The sequence below is a fragment of the Melospiza melodia genome, chromosome 10, assembly GCF_035770615.1.
Source record: "Melospiza melodia melodia isolate bMelMel2 chromosome 10, bMelMel2.pri, whole genome shotgun sequence".
In the NCBI taxonomy this organism is placed as follows: Eukaryota; Metazoa; Chordata; class Aves; order Passeriformes; family Passerellidae; genus Melospiza; species Melospiza melodia.
The window spans coordinates 12,096,071-12,106,938 of NC_086203.1; the positions used below are offsets into that span (position 1 = coordinate 12,096,071).

General features: G+C 49.7%; 1 protein-coding gene across 4 annotated transcripts in view; it reads left to right on the forward strand.

Annotated features, from left to right (window-relative positions):
• The first annotated feature begins 974 nt into the window (after nucleotides 1–974).
• The window catches only part of RAF1 (Raf-1 proto-oncogene, serine/threonine kinase), a 46,258-nt gene continuing 36,364 nt past the window's right edge, over nucleotides 975–10,868 (forward strand). For 2 of the 4 annotated variants that reach the window (XM_063164390.1, XM_063164393.1), the window contains exon 1: nucleotides 975–1,045. The gene's annotated coding sequence lies outside the window, so the exon portion shown is untranslated. The remainder of the gene's footprint in view (nucleotides 1,046–10,868) is intronic. The other 2 variants (XM_063164391.1, XM_063164394.1) reach the window with 1 other exon arrangement.

Here is a 10,868-nt window from a genome sequence, read left to right on the forward strand (position 1 = left end):
TAACTTACATGACTGTAAATGCAAACGTGTAATGCTCTTTAAAAACACTTCTAGGAGAAATGTTTTCCTTTGCAACGGCTGTCCTTAGAAGCTGGATTTTGGGGTGGTAATTTGTTTATTATTTTGATGTACCGTTCTGTATGTTTTCAAAGCTAAAATGAGTTAAGAGCGAGCAGAGCCCTTTGGTATCCCCGCTTTTCCACGGAGGCTGTGCGGAGTCACACATGGACTGCTGCCTCACAGCTGGTCCCCGTCTCCTCCAGGAACAGAGCTTGCACGCTATTTCTTTTTATTTATTTTTTTATTTCTCCCCAGATACCTTTCCCAGCAGCTCACACCCCACCCCTGAGCTCGTACCGCCCCTTGGGAATCGCTGCCTGCTCGGTGCAGAGCCGGGCTCCGCTGAGCGCAGGTAGGAGCGGGCAGGGCTGGCTCAGCCCAGGTAAGGCAGCGCTGCCCGGCCACAGCTCAGAGCCCCGCTCTGCTGCACCGGACCCGAGCACCGGGGCTGCTTCATTGACTAATTAATTGTCAAATTACAAATTAATTGTCAATCTGCCGAGGGCTCGACCGAGGCAGCGCTGCGGGCCGGCTCGGCAGCTGAGGGCGGGGGTGCCTGTGAGGCGGCCCTGAGGGGAGCCGGCTCTGCCGCCCACCGGCGCGGCGGCAGCGCTCATGCCGCTCTCGCAGGCCGGGTGGCGGGCAGGGCTGGAGGCGCGGTGGCGGCGGGATCCCTTCGGGATCGCCTCATTCCCTCATTCCTTCCCTCCCTCCCGCCGCCGCCGAACCCGCGGCGCCTCAGCCGCTCCCAAATGGCGGCGGGGCGGGGCGGAGCGGCCGATCCAGGGCTCGGCGCTCCCGCGCCAGGCGGGGAGGCGGGAGCGGCCGGGCAGGCGGGCGCAGGGACGGCGTCGAGCGCCGAGCGGGCGATGGGCGGGGATAAATGTCTGCCTGGGCGCGGGGCCGCCATTTTCTCTGAGGCGCGGAACGAGCGGCGCCGGGCGGCACCGGGGCGCGGGGGACCCGCCGGGGGCCCGGGACACAGGTACGGGTGGCCGGGGAGCGCCAGGGCCGAGCGGGAGAACCGTTCCTCGTATTTCCTCTCTTTGCGGCGCTGCGTTCCGCGCTGGCGCCGCTCCGGGCTCGGCCCCGGGCGCGCTGACCCGGCCGCCGCCTCGGCCGCTCGGCCCCGGCGGACACTGGGGAAGGACGAGGAGAACCGGGCGGCTTCAGGCCTGCGGAGCTTCGCGGCCGGATTGCCCGGCCAGGGCCGAGGGGATCGGTGCCGAGAGGGCCGGGGCGGGGCGAGGGTGCCCGAGGGTCGAGGGGAGCGGGGCTGGGTCGTGGCCGCCGCCTGTCAGCGCCAGCGCGGAGCCGCGAGGGTGGGCCCGCAGCGCCCGGGGGGACAGCCCGCACTGCTGGGGCCATGCAGGGGCTGTGCCCTGCCCCGGGAGGGTGAACAGCGGGCATCCCGCACTGCTGGGGCTGTGCCCTGTGCTGGGACAGTGAACAGCGGGCATCCCGCACTGCTGAGGCCGTGTCCTCTGAAAGGAGGGTGAACAGCGGGCATCCCGCACGGCTGGGGCTGTGCTCTGTGCAGGAAGGGTGAGGAGGATGGGCAATGGGATGAGGATCCTGCAGCCCTGGAGCCGTGCCCTGTGCAGGGAGGATGAGGAGGATGAGGATCCCACACAGCTGGAGCCGTGCCCTGTGCAGGGAGGATGAGGAGGATGAGGATCCCGCACAGCTGGAGCCGTGCCCTGTGCAGGGAGGATGAGGATCCCGCACAGCTGGAGCCGTGCCCTGTGCAGGGAGGATGAGGAGGATGAGGATCCCGCACAGCTGGAGCCGTGCCCTGTGCAGGGAGGATGAGGAGGATGAGGATCCCGCACAGCTGGAGCCGTGCCCTGTGCAGGGAGGATGAGGAGGATGGGGATCCCGCACACCTGGAGCCGTGCCCTGTGCAGGGAGGATGAGGAGGATGAGGATCCCGCACAGCTGGAGCCGTGCCCTGCCCACAGCCGGGGCTGTGCTGTCCTGCTCTCCCTGGGTCCCCGCTGTGATGCTGTGGCTTTGTCCCTCCTGTGCTTCCAGCCTGACCCTCCTGTTAGTGTCATCCATAGTCTGCTGAACTGGGAGTAGAAAACACCTTTAGGTGTATCAACAAAACTGAATTCTTTGTGCTTGGGCACTCTTTGCTCTGAATTGCTCGCTTGATCGTTTTTTGCAAGTTAAAATCCATTGGACATTTGCAGACAGGGTGAGATTGCTCTGAGTCCTTGTCAGCTGTTCAGCCCTGCCTGTAGCAGCGGTGCTCTGCAGGAGCAGCCCCAGCCCAGCCCTGTTTCTGCCTCTCTTTCTCTCCAGCCTGCACACAGCAGTAACCTGCCTGTCCCACTGCTGTCACCTCACCCGTGACAGGCCAAATGACTTCCCTTCTTAGCCTTGGAGTGCCAGCCAGAGATGCAGGGACTGCAGAACCAGTTGCAGAGGGATTGCTGCAGCACAGGTTGTGTTCCAGCTGCAGCTTGTAGGTGTGCAGAAGGATCTGCAGTGGTGTAAAACTCAGAGTATTTCCAAAACTGAAGCCAGCTTAAAATATCTGAAGGTGTTTTTTATTTTAATGCTTCAGAAAAACTCATCTGCAGCTATTGCCTGAAGGATCCCTGCATTGTGCCAAAATGGAATGGGCTTGCTTATTCTTCTGGCTGTGTCTGCAGTGTTGGTGCAGAAGGAGAGGTTGAGTTGATGAATGTGAGAGTTAATTCCAGGCAATTCTCTTAAATCTCTTCTGGGGACACCCACTCAGAATGGAAGTGGCTTTAGTTTGGTTTGTCTTAATGAGAATTTTCTGCAGGCAAACCCTGAGGCTGCAATTAATCATGAAAGATGTAGGGATCTGTGTGTGTGCTCATGAAATGAATATGGTGACTGATTAATGCAGTAAGCAATTTAATCTTAGATTATTAAATCAGAAGTGAAGCAGCATCGTTGGGTTGGGGCAGTGATGCTTTCAGAGTCCTGCAATGTGCTTTTCATACGGTTTGTTGCTATTAATATTGTCAGAACTGAACAATTTACTGTGCAACATTGCAGATTAACCTGCTTTGAAGGAATAGCTGAAAGTAGCAGGAAAAAAGCCTGTTTTTTTTTTTTTTTTCCAAAGAAGATCTAAACCTTATTTTTTCAGTTTAATTCCTTTTCCATTTTTTATTCTTAACCAAGAGTGCATTCTGTTCAAATGACGTATGAAGTCACTGCTGTCTCAGGGCTGGACTTACTCTATCTTATTAAAGGAGCTCATTTTGTGAACCACAAACATGACCCACGGAAAGCATTGCTCAGCACTTCTTGTACGCTGCATCAGCAGAAATTCCTTCTGGGACATCTCCTCCCCTCCAGATTATTTATGTGGCTTTTTGTGCTCTTGGAAAAGCAGGAGTTGAGAAGAAAACCACGTTTTCCTTAAATTCAGAGCTGTTGGTTTCCAAGCTCCTGTAGGAGATGGGAAGCAAAAGCTGTTAGGTGGAATTATTTTACATGAAGGAGCCTTCAGTCAAGATTCAGTGCAGGAGTTGATGTTGTGGATTCAGGATGTTGAAATGGCTTTTATTTTGCTAATTATGTTCGTGGAGCAAATGAAGTCGGGCACTCGAGTGCAGGTTGGTGTTTGGGTCTCTGCTCGCAGCCTGTGCTGCCAGAGTGGGTCCCTGTGCCACACCTGTGCCACACCTGCAGCACCCCTCTGCTCCTCCCCTTCCCGTGCTGTCACAGCTCTGCTGCTGCCTCCCAGAAGGACACACGGACAGACAGAGGGAGGGGTTTCCCTGGCTTCGGGCTCCTCCTGGGGATGATGTGCTCCTGCTGGGATGCCCTGGCTGATGGAGAGCAGGGAATTCCCCCACGCCTCAGCTCCCTATTTCTGTGTCCTGTGGGAATGTCCCGTTCTTTGTGCCCCTGCCTGGCTTGAAGAATGGGAAATGCCCAGGAATTGCTGCAGGACAGGCAGGGCAGTTGGTGCCACCAGGTGCCCAGGGCACGAGGAAAATGGGATTTGTGCAGCTGCATTTCCAAAACTTTTTGTGGCAGTTCAGGAAACAAATGAGTGTTTGGCCTCTGTGTGCAAACGAGTGCTTGAACAGGATGATTGTGCTGTCAAAAATAAATTCCCGGACCATCTTCTAAATTAGAAACACAGAAACCTAAATGTATGCAATGAAAAATAGTATTTAAAGTTCTGTTTATAATCATTAAATTGCATAAGTTAAAGTGATCTTTATTTGGGGAAGCAACAAAAGTCATCAGAACAAGATAAAAACTTGTGATTTACCAGGTAGAGTGATTGAAGCATGATTTCTGTAAGTTTCACATAAGTTTAATTTGTAAACAGACATGTTTACATCTACATTGTATTGATTTTGATTGATTTTGTGTAATTGCTTATGCAAAACTCTTTGGTGTTTTCTAGTATGAAATATATCCACTGTATTGAATAAGGTTGTAGAAACATTTGCTCAGCTTTACAAATTAATTGAAAGAGGAATTGATGTAACAGTAGGGACTTGGCTAAAAAATCAGAATTTATGACAAATTACCAAGGTATTTTAGCCATGAGCATTCATTAGCTCATGGCTTTTGAGACAGCATGAAGCAGATACAATTTATTCTGTATAGTAACCCATGTTTAGTGATGTTCTTATTTTTTCTGAAGAGAAAGTCTCTTTTGGCCCGAGTTCTGTGAAGAATTCTCCGAGCTGTGCTGGCTCTTGCTGCGTGTGCTGTTTTTTTGTAAACAACGCTTTTGCTTTGAAAAGCAGCTGGCTCACGTTTATCCCTTTAGTGACTTGAATATTGTGTTTGTACTATAAATGTCATCTGTTTTACACAGAGTTGATTTTATTGCAGCACTGTGTACTGACCTTTTACAGTTTAATAGAATATGGTCATTTGTGTACTGAAATGCTGCAGTGCACACAGCAGATGAGGATAAACAAAGTGCTGCTCTGGAGTCATTTGTAAAAGAGAAAAGCATTTTCAGAGCTAGGAATTAGAACTGATCATTAATAAATAGCATGTTTATAAGTATCCTATTGAAGTGATGTAGTCCATGTGATTGAACTGAGAGATTTTAGCAGCAGAACTCCGGGTTTGTGTGGCACAGCAGGGTGGCCATTGCGGGTTTGTGTGCAGGTGTCGTTTCTCTGGAGCAAGGGAGCAGAGGAGAGCAGCAGCACGGTTAGATCAGAGCTGTTCACTTGAGGCAGAATCGCCTTCAAACCCCGAGTGCAGGCGGTGAGCGTGAGGCCCGTGCTGTGGTGGGACCTTGTGTGCAGCTCCGCCCGCTGAGCCCCTCCCTCTGCGCTGTGCCTGGCTCACCGGGAACTGCAGTTTCCCTCAGGTTCAGCTCAGTTTGTACTGCTGGCTCTGCCCCTCACAGCTGGGGGCTCTCAGCCCGTGTTGTGCCTGTGCCTGGCTCACCGGGAACTGCAGTTTCCCTCAGGTTCAGCTCAGTTTGTACTGCTGGCTCTGCCCCTCACAGCTGGGGGCTCTCAGCCCGTGTTGTGCCTGTGCCTGGCTCACCGGGAACTGCAGTTTCCCTCAGGTTCAGCTCAGTTTGTACTGCTGGCTCTGCCCCTCACAGCTGGGGGCTCTCAGCCCGTGTTGTGCCTGTGCCTGGCTCACCGGGCGCTGCAGTTTTCCCTCAGGTTCAGCTCGGTTTGTACCTGCCGTGTTTCCCCTCACAGCTGTGGGCTCTCAGCCCGTGTTATGCCTGTGCCTGGCTCACCGGGCGCTGCAGTTTTCCCTCAGGTTCAGCTCGGTTTGTACCTGCCGTGGTTTCCCTCGCAGTTATGGGCTCTCAGCCTCACCTTCCATGCTGTGCGTGGATCACCCGGCGCTGCAGTAACCTGAAGCTCCTCACCTATCCTCCTCCTTACCCTAGGACTAGTATACAAATGAATTCAAGGTGGATTAGAATGAGCAGAATAACAGAAAGTTAGTCTAACTAAGACGGTTGATTTCGACTCAAATTATAGCTCCCACGCTACAACTTACTTTATGTCCTACCTCCACCTAACCCACCTAATTGCAGCCCTACCTTGTTTAGAGAGCATAACACTATTTTTATTTTCCCCGGTGCCTGATCACCGGGCTCAGGTCAGTTTGAACCTGCCGTGGTTTCCCTGGCAGTTGTGGGGTGCCTGTGCCTGGGTCACCGGGTGCTGCAGTTTTCCCTCTATCTCAGGTTCAGCTCGGTTTGTACCTGCCGTGGTTTCCCTCACAGCTGGGGGCTCTCAGCCTCACTCTCCATGCTGTGCGTGGATCACTGGGCACTGCAGTTTTTGCTTCATCTCAGGTTTAGCTCAGTTTGTACCTGCTGTGATTTCCCCTCCCGTGTCTCTCTCAGCCTCGCCCTCTGTGCTGTTCCTGTGCCTGGGTCACTGGGCACTGCAGTTTTCCCTCAGGTTTAGCTCAGTTTGTACTGCCGTGTTTCCCCTCACGGCTGTGGGCTCTCAGCCTGTCCCTCTGTACTGTGCCTGCATCACCGGGCGCTGCAGTTTTCCCTCAGGTTTAGCTCAGTTTGTACTGCCGTGGTGTCCCCTCCCGTGTCTCTCTGAGCCTAGCTCACCGGGCGCTGCAGTTTTCCCTTAGGTTTAGCTCAGTTTGTACTGCCATGTTTCCCCTCACAGTTGTGGGCTCTCAGCCTCTCCCTCCGTACTGTGCCTGGGTCACCGGGCGCTGCAGTTTTCCCTCAGGTTCAGCTCGGTTTGTACTGCCATTTTTCCCCTCACAGCTGTGGGCTCTCAGCCCGTGTTGTGCCTGTGCCTGGCTCACCGGGCGCTGCAGTTTTCCCTCAGGTTTAGCTCAGTTTGTACTGCCGTGGTTTCCCCTCCCGTGTCTCTCTGAGCCTGGCTCACCGGGCGCTGCAGTTTTCCCTCAGGTTCGGCTCAGTTTGCACTGCCGCGTTTCCCCTGGTTGTGCAGCAGCTGCCGCCGGGGTTTTGCAGCCCGGGCCGTTCCCATGGGCAGCCAGGATCGCAGTGCCCATGAGCCATTCGGTATTTTTAGTTCAGAGACGGGACATTGCTTCCCTAACTCGCCCCTGGGTGTGCCGTGGGTTAACTGCGTTAATTAAAGCTGCCTCAGAGGTTCAGGCGCTAAGAAATGGCTCTGGGCCCCCAGCAGAGGTTTCTGTTACATAAATGTCACCATAGAACAAGCTGGAGTTCTGAAAGTGGGATTTTTGGAACTCTGAGTTGACAGATTACCAAGAGGGAGGTGCAAGATAGTGCAGAACTAGAAGAAAGATGTCTCTAATGCTTTCATAAGGGAAAACATTTAAGGTATTCTATTGAAACAATTTAACCATTATTCTTTTAATATTTTAAACAATACCATTTAGTGAAATATTTAATATTTTAAATATGGCCCATTTTCCTTTTTCTCTAATGTCTTTTAGTCTGCTTCCAGTGTATGTCCCTGTCAGCTCTACCAGTAATTTCTGCTGGCTTTTGCATATTCCTTTTTCTTGTTCTCAGCCATTTAAGAGTGTTTGCTCAAAGTCTGGTCATACTTTCAGTATTTTATGGTGGTTTTTCAGTCTATTAGCACACCACAAAAGGCACTGCTCTTTTTACTCACTTGTTACCTGTGGCAGAGATGACTAAATTATCATTCTTTTTTCTTTATTCAGATTTTCTTTGTGTATAAGAAACGTGAGGTTTTATGTAAGAATTTTTGGTGAAACTGAAGGAGTGTGGTGGGCAGGTGAAGATATGTGTGCTCTCTTTTGTTGGTGTGGAATTGTTGCAGAAATGGAACACAGAGGGAAAATCCTGCAGAGCAGTTGTAGGGAGGACCATTAGACTGGAAATGTAGCTGGGAAGAAAAAAATAATAATCAAAAATACTGGTTAATCATACTTTAATTTTTTTTAAATTCCTAATTTATTGCTACCCAAAAAATGCTATTTATATTGTTTCCAAATCATTACCATAGAAAGTACACTATTAAAAGTTTCTTGTAAAAGAGAAAGTAAAGTGGATTTTAATTCTACTTAATGTGGAGGTAACAGTGCCTGTAATTGCCTGTGAAGCTTTCACTTGCAAAGGTGTATTTTGACACATGGGAACTTGGGGTTGTTTCAACTTTGCTTTAGAAACTTAGTGCTGAAGTTTCTCTGAAAGTTGGCGCAGGATGTGACTCCGCCTTCAGGGGCAAGAAGATATTTTCTTTCAATTTCTGAAGTTCAGAACTTACCTGATTCCAAGGCTGCTGTTGGGTTAATATTTGCCTTATTTTGATGATTTCTGATAGCAATTGAATTCCTTCAGGTCCAATCTATTGCATAACTCCATTAAAATATTTTTTTTTTCAGTTTTTGTGTTGCAGTTTGATGTGTTTTTGTTTTTTGCATTATAAAATTCATGCATTCAGAGTATGGCTGAAGTGTTTAAACTGTCTTTACTTTTGATTTTGCATGTGGCTGATGCTTAGTTTCTAAAACAAGCACACAGTGCAACAAACATCTCTGATTATTCCAGGGCTGGCAGGTTTAAGGATGATGATCACTCCGTTTCCTTCAATTGAGGCAGAAAAGTGAGAGAGCACCTGTGCCAGCTCAGTGAGCTGCTGTTCCCAGCCTTTCCTCCCTCTCCCTGTGCCTCCAATGGCTTTGGGAGCTGTGTCCGATCCCTCCTGATGGAGGAGCAGCAGGCAGGAACCTGTTTGTGGTGCTGGGGTGGGAGGTGCAGCTTTCCCTGGTGCCTAATTAGAGAGCTGAGCCCTTTTGGTCAGCTGCGAGCCAAGCTGCTGGCTGTGGGGCAGAGTCTGTGCTGGTGAAACAGCATTTGCTGTGCTCCCTGGGCTCACAGTGCTCAGCTTGGGGGGGCTCTGAGCTCTGTGTGGAAACGTGGCAAAACCCACAGAGGGTTCAGCGCTGGGGAGGGCTTGTCCAGGCTGCAGAAATGGGCTAAAAGGAGGTCTGGAGGGGTGGATCTGGAGAATGGGGGAAATGGAGGAGCTTGCAGTGTGCAAGGCTCTAATTTTGTGCTGCCATTTGACAGGAAATACACAGAATTCTGAGTGACATCGTCCGTGGGTGCCTTGAGCAGGTAGAAAGCTGCCCCAGAGCCTTGGGCTGCCAGTGGTGCAGGGATTGATTCCAGCTCAGGAACAGGGCACAGCTCACTCTTGCATTGCTGCAGCCTTTTAGGCTCCCTGGCAATGCAGAGGTTATAAAAAGAGAGCCAGCTGATGTTGCAATGTAAGCACTGCCCCTGGAGTGGAAAGACTGTCCTTTGGCATGCTCCCTGCTGCTATTTTTACCTATTCCAGTAAGATCTGCCCTTGTGATGTTCAATTACAGGACAGTACCTGGAATAATTTTCTGTTACAAAGTGCTGTATGTGCTGAAGAAAATGTTCAGTAAAATTGGGCAGATTGACACTAAAACTGTCTTACTCTGAAAAATGTTTTTTTCTTTTGTCAGCACAAAACTGTGACTACAAGAGAGTCTTTCAGGTTTTTTTCAATATTTTATGTCTGGCAGAGTTTTTATTTTTTAAATTTTAGGTTCCTTTGTATATTGATTATTTTGTCTTTCTCAGTTTCTCATATGGAGGCTTTAAACAGGCAGTGTGAGTTTTAAAGATGAGTATTAACAGTGTAACCCAGGAATCAGTTTTTTGTCTTAATTTCTAAAAGGCCAGGCTGACGTTGACTAAATTTTATTTTGTATTCCTGCACACTATAGGAAATTAATATTTGTTCCTGAGAGTAAATTAACAGTGATGAAATGCTGTATCTATCCAAATATTTGCTGTGGTGGAAACAGGAGCAAGAATGCCCTGACAGTGACACAGGGGGTTCAGTGGCACAGGTATCCAGTGGGGATGTGTGGCTGCTGAAATGTCTGACATTTGGGATTCCCTTACCCCAAATACAAGGTGTATTTTCTAAAACCATCCATCCATGGTTCAGAAGTGATTGATAACACTGAAACCCAAACCTGAAGCTTTTGTGCTGGCTCTTGGTGCCTTTAGGAGTAGGTTTGGGCAGAACCTTTCCAAGGCAGTGCTTTGACACTGAGGTGTGATGAATTTGTGTGCTGGCCTTGCTCCTTGTGCTCCTCAGAGCAGCTCAGGTGGAAATCCTGCAGGCAGGAAATTCCTGCAGGACTCAGGGATTGTCCTCTCCCTCTGCTCTGCCATTGCCTCATTGAACAGTTCTAGCCAGGTTTGAGTCTCACATCTGCACTAAAGCTGGGCTTTTGGCAACTCTTATTCCTTAAACCCTCATATTTGCCAGTTCTGCTAGCAGATGTTCTTACTGATTTTTTTGTCATGTCTCTCTTTATCTGTCATGAAAAATAAGTAATTTTCCTGCTTCATAACTATTGCTGTGGTGGCAGATAGAATTCTGCACCTGCTTCTTCAGCCCATCACACTCGTTTTATGCTGTGCTGTCTCTTGATTTATGCATGAGATTTCTTTTTCTTCTTACAGATTTTATGTAAAAATGCTTCGGGTTTTCATTCTGTAAATGAAATTTCCACATCAATTTTCTCTCCTTTTTTTTTTCATGTAACATTATCCATTTTAGTGCCTCATTGCCATCTCTTGTATTTGGTTAGAACTAAAGCTCTCACCTTTTCTTGTGGTGTGAGAAAACCTGAATTCCTTCCTTGTCCCCAGTCTCCTTGCTTATCTTTTTCCATGATGGAAAGCATATTTACAGTATTTTCTGTGCCACATTCCTTAGTGTTTGTTGGAGACAGGTGTGCTAGGTGTAAGCAGGGTAAATTCACTGGTCAGACTCTCAGTGGATTTTACTTTTAAAATTACTGAGAATGGCTCCAGGTGGAGGTCT